Source organism: Triticum aestivum, chromosome 4A (genome assembly GCF_018294505.1).
Source record: "Triticum aestivum cultivar Chinese Spring chromosome 4A, IWGSC CS RefSeq v2.1, whole genome shotgun sequence".
Lineage (NCBI taxonomy): Eukaryota > Viridiplantae > Streptophyta > Magnoliopsida > Poales > Poaceae > Triticum > Triticum aestivum.
In genome coordinates this window covers 716,175,789-716,181,788 of record NC_057803.1, presented here as the reverse complement: position 1 = coordinate 716,181,788, position 6,000 = coordinate 716,175,789, and positions in this window count along the sequence as shown.

Sequence of the window (6,000 nt, the reverse complement as noted above, 5' to 3'; positions counted from 1 at the left end):
AATAAACTAGTTTCTATTAATTCAACTTGTTTAACTAAACATTTACTAAAAATAAACTAGTTATATTAATTCAATTAGTTCACCGACTAAGCATTTACTAAAAATAAACTAGTTCTATTATTTCAACTAGTTCAACTAAACATTTCTAAAAATAAACTAGTTATATTAATTCAATTAGTTGAACTAAGCATTTACTAAAAATAAACTAGTTCTATTATAATTCAACTAGTTCAACTAAACATTTACTAAAAATAAACTAGTTATCTATACCTATACTAATTACAGACTTCCTAAAAATTCCCACGTTAATTAAATTTTATGAGCCGTTAAACTGGTGGGACCAAATGATAACGGTGTAGATTGACTCATGAAACACTCCATAAAAAAAGACTTGAAATCTTTTTTTTTCTGTTATTGATTCCACGTAAATTTCATCATAAAAAGCAACAATTTAGAGCCCAATGTCCTTAATCCTACAGATTAGTAAAAGGTAAAAAAAAAACTAAGCGCAAGGGTTTACATGCCCTAGCACGTCACGCCGTGCCCTGCTTGACTTCTCTCCCTCGAACCCTAACTTCCCCAATTATTACCTGCTCCCATCCCTGCCGGATCTCCTCCTCCCCTGTCCTAGCCGCCATCTCCCTCTCTTATAAGACCTGTATTGATTTTAAACCTGCTAGATCAAATCGGAGTAGCAGCAGTAGCACATGTACGTGCAAATAAACCTAGCCAACCAAGCACACTTGCAGCTTGATTGATCTAAAGGAAAGTAACAGCACTACGTGCATCTTTTGTAGATGCGTATGTAAAGCTAGCCTGGGCTGCTGGCTAGATCGTATGGATATCTCTCGGTGGATTCTCTCGGCAAGAACGGAACAGAGGCACAAACCAGAATCGGTGGATTGGTTGTCGTTGGGGAGCGTGTACGACGTGACGAGGCTCCGCTTCCTGTTCCCTGCTGTAGCCGCCTTCTCCCGCTCCTAGGAGGATGTACGATGTGACGAGGCTCCACTTCCTGTACTCTTTGGTGGCACCACCAGCAACAGGAAAGGACCGATCTGGAAGCAATTACATCGAATCCAAATGACCCTCAGGTTTGGTCTTAACGAGCTGCCTTAGCTATGTGTTATGTGATGCTCTATCGATGGAGATTTGGTTGGTTGGTTTTTAAATTTTTGTTGTTGTTTCTTCAGTTTCAATTGGAGTTTATGGTACCCGTCAGTGTCAATATTGACACAATAGATATAACAGAAACCGAACAGAACATTTTGTGATTCGGTTAGAACATGTCACTACTAGGAAAAGGGCTATAGATAGGATTGATTCCAATGGCGCACCGTGGAAGCAGTGCGCCACTACTACATACTAATGGCGCACCTGTTTGTGATACGCCATTAGTATGGAAGACACTAATGGCGCACCGTAAACAGGGTGCGCCACTAGTATGAATTATTATTTTTTCCATTTTCCCATACATACTAATGGCGCATCGGGTCCATAATGCGCCATTACTATCTATAACTACTAATGGCGCACCAAGCAGGCAGTGCGCCATTACTGTAAATTTTGTTTTATTCTTTTTTTTGCAAAACTACTAATGGCGCATCGTGGCACAGTGCGCCATTACTAGTTTAAACTAGTAATGGCGCACACAGAGGAAATGCGCCATTAGTATATATACTTATTATTTTTACTTTTTTGCAAAACTACTAATGGCGCACCGTAGGCTGATGCGCCATTAGTAACCAGGGTTACTAATGGCGCATTTTCCTACGGTGCGCCATTAGTAACCTGGGACGAACAAGATATTTTGGACAGCCCACACCTACCCACTCACTTTCCCGACTTCATTCCATCCACCTCCTTCTCCAAGCTTTCGGCCATCTCCTCCTCCTCACCTCATTTCCACCATAGATTCAACAAAATTAAGTGGTGAAATTACCTTTTTTTGATAGGTAGGTAAGGGAAAGCTATCTTCATGATATAGATCTACTTTTTTTTCTCCCTAGCTCGCTCCAACAACGTGCACATGCACTTTTTGTGGCCTAGCTAGATCTATGTATGTTTGTGGTGTTGCATGTGTTTGTGATGTTGCATATATGTTTGTGTTTGAAGGTACCGGTATTTGAAATATGTGATAGTTGCCAATATTTTGCCGGAATGTTTTGATTCATTTCCGTTTCGGCGAGAATTTTGGCACTATGCATTCTTTTTTGTCCTATTTTTAGGGAAGGTCATGCCAAATTTTTTCTTGGTTCTAACATATCGTTTTGCTCTACCCCGCAGGCGACCATGGTCCGCACGATGACTGAAGGCATCGTGAATAGGTTTTTGAGCTCCGCGAAGGCCGAGATGCTTCAAAAGAACGAGACGGAGATAAGATGTCCATGTCGAAGATGCAAGCTGAAGAGCCTTATTGCGGACCCGGATTCCGGGCAGGTGCGGGACCACCTGCTCTTGCGTGGTTTCATGGATGGCTATCGGTGGCAAGGTGATGAAGATGACTATCAAGTCGTCCATGGTCGGGGCCGGGCAAGAAATGAGGAAGGGCAACAAGACAAGTACCACCGCGGCGAGGGCGGGCGAGAAGACGAAGAATCTCCAGGACATGATCATGACGGTGATGCTGTACACAGTCATCATGTAGAAGATGTCGTACATGATGATGAGGAAGATCAAGACGAAGGGAATGATCATGAAGATGAAGATGCCGGAGCAGACGACGATGGAGGCTGGGTGCAGGACCCTCATATTCAAGAGCTGCTTCTCAAGCGGACGGATAACGCAAGAGCTGCCGCCCGAGAGAAAGCCAAGCTGGATCAACTGGAGATAGACGCGGTTACTCCATTGTATGAAGGATGCAGGCCCGAGGATACCCGCCTGAAAGTAACGCTCATGGCTCTGGAGATGAAGGTAAAACACAAAATGACCGACGCATGCTTCGACGAGAACATGTCATTCTGGCACGAACGTCTTCCCAAGGGGAACAAGTGCCCGACCAGTTTTGAGGAGGCGAAGAAAATCGTGTGTCCTCTGGATTTACCGCACGTGAAATACCATGTGTGCATGAACAATTGCATCATTTATCGGGACGAGCACGCGGAGTCTACCATATGTCCGGTGTGCGGCGTCACTCGATACAAGAAGAGGAAGAAAGCTCCTCGAAAATCGGTGTGGTACTTTCCGATCATTCCTCGTCTGCAGCGGTATTTCGCGGACCCTAAGGTAGCAAAGCTCCTGCATTGGCACGCGGATAGGGAGGAGAAGAAGCGAGAAGATGACGCAAATGATCCGGAGATAGATAAAAAAGACAAGATGCTGAGTCACCCTAAGGATGCGAGCCAGTGGCAAGCGTTGAACTTCAAATACCCAGAATTTGGGAACGATCCAAGGAACATCGTGCTGGGCGCGAGCACCGATGGAGTCAATCCGTTTGGCAGCCAGAGAAGCACACATAGCACCTGGCCTGTGTTTGTGTGGATGTACAACCTTCCCCCCTGGTTGTGCATGAAGAGGAAGTACATTCACATGAGTATGCTAATTGAAGGGCCGAAACAACCAGGGAACGACATCAATCTGTATCTGGGGCTGCTGAAAGAGGAGCTTGACACGCTGTGGAAAACGCTAGCCAATACGTGGGACGCTGCAGAGAAAGAATATTTCCCTATGAGAGCCGCACTGCTCACGACGGTGCACGACTATCTCGGTTACGGATATCTCGCGGGGCAGGTAATCCACGGATTTTCTGGATGCGTAAGGTGCATGGATGACACAACGTATCGCCAGCTAGATAGAGATCCCAGGTCTTCGAAAACCGTGTTCATGGGACATCGAAGGTGGCTTCGCGACGATGACCCGTGGAGAAAAAGCAAGGATCTGTTCGATGGTGAAACCGAACACCGAAAACGCCCGTGTACGAGGAGCGGCGAGGAAATAGACAAGCTGTTGAAAAATTGGAAAGACTGCCCACTGCCGGGAAAGAAGCGAAAGGCGCCAGAGCCGCTGCTGAAGGTATGGAAAATGAGGTCTGTTTTCTGGGACTTGCCGTACTGGAAGATCCATCGTGTGCCTCACAGCCTTGATGTCATGCATATCACGAAGAACGTGTGCGAGAGTCTGCTTGGTACCCTGCTCAACATGCCAGAGAGGACCAAAGATGGACCGAAAGCAAGGGCAGACTTGAAATCAATGGGCATCAGGCAGGAGCTTCACGCTAATGATGATGATGATGATGATGATGATGAGGCGAAGCAGGACACGGAAAGTCGTCGCAAAGGCAAAAAGGCCAAGAAGACCGGAAATGACTACCCTCCCACGTGCTTCACTCTAAGTCAGGAGGAGATCGAGCAGTTTTTCACCTGCCTCCTAGGAGTAAAACTTCCTTACGGTTACGCGGGGAAGATAATCAGATACCTAGACCCAGCGAAGCAGAAGTTCAGCGGGATGAAGTCTCACGACTGTCACGTGCTGATGACGCAGATACTTCCAGTTGCAATCCGTGGGATCATGGACGCGCACGTCCGTGAAACGCTATTTGGCCTATGCAACTTTTTCGACGTCATCTCTCGGAAGTCGATTGGCGCGAGGCAACTCAGAAGGCTACAGGAAGAGATCGTGGTGATACTATGCGAGCTTGAGATGTACTTCCCGCCCGCATTCTTCGACGTTATGGTGCATCTGCTGGTCCATATAGTGGAGGATATCATCCAACTCGGGCCGACGTTCCTGCACAGCATGATGCCGTTCGAAAGGATGAATGGTGTCATCAAAGGATACGTTCGCAACATGTCACGTCCAGAGGGAAGCATAGCCAGGGGCTTTCTGACCGAAGAGTGCATCTCCTACTGCACGAATTATCTAGGCATCGAGAACCCCGTTGGTCTGCCCCTCAACAGGCACCTCGGCAGGCTTGCTGGATGGGGTCACCATGAGGGTCGCCGCGAAATGCATGTCAACTTCGAGGGTCGACTCGCCGACTTTGAAAGAGCAAACCTAGTCGCGCTACAACACATAGACGTGGTCGATCCTTGGGTGGTAGAGCACAAAACCTTTATTAAGAAAACGTACAATGACCGAGGCCAACAGAGGATGGACGGAGATATACTCAAAGAGCACAACTCATGTTTCACGCGTTGGTTCAAGCAGAAGCTTCTGTCGTACACTTTACATGAGGATTCTTCCGCGGAAGAACAACTCATATTCGCCTTGTCACAGGGCGCCGAGCACAACCTGATGACCTATGAGGCGTACGATATCAACGGCTACACATTCTACACCGAGGACAAGGACATGAAGAGCGATGGTTATCAGAACTCCGGGTAACTATGGAATCCTACACCGGTAACGACAAGGAAAGATACTACGGAAGGATCGAGGAGATCTGGGAGCTGAGCTACGCTGGAGAGAAGGTCCCGATGTTCCGTGTCAGATGGGCCAAAAACGTCATAAAAAAAGACCGGTATTTCACCACCATGGTTATACCCGAAGCCAAATCCAAGACCGCGGGCGCAAACGTCACCGCCAAAAATGAGCCATGGGTACTGGCTTCCCAAGTGGACCAATGCTTCTTCATTACCGACCCGCCAAAGCCCAGTCGTGTTGTCGTGAGGAGAGGCAAAAGGAAGATCATCGGAATGGATGGAGTAGCCAATGAGCAAGAATTCGACAAGTACGGCGACCCGAAGATCGAACATGACGACGACGATGAAGTAGCAGCACACACCACAAGAAGAAGCAGGACCACCCTACCTAAAGGACGTCCGTTCCACAGAAGAACTCCGTTTGCGAAAAAGAAGGGCAAGAAGATTGTGAACAGATAGCTAGCTAAGACCGATTGTATTTAAATCGTAGTCTTCATTTCTCGATTGTATTTCATGGGCACCTTTTGATATCATGAATATTTTTAAATTTCATGGGCACTTTTTGAATTCATGAGGACACCTGATCTCGATTCCCCCTCCATCTCGATCTCGATCCCCCTCCATCTCGATCGCACCCGCA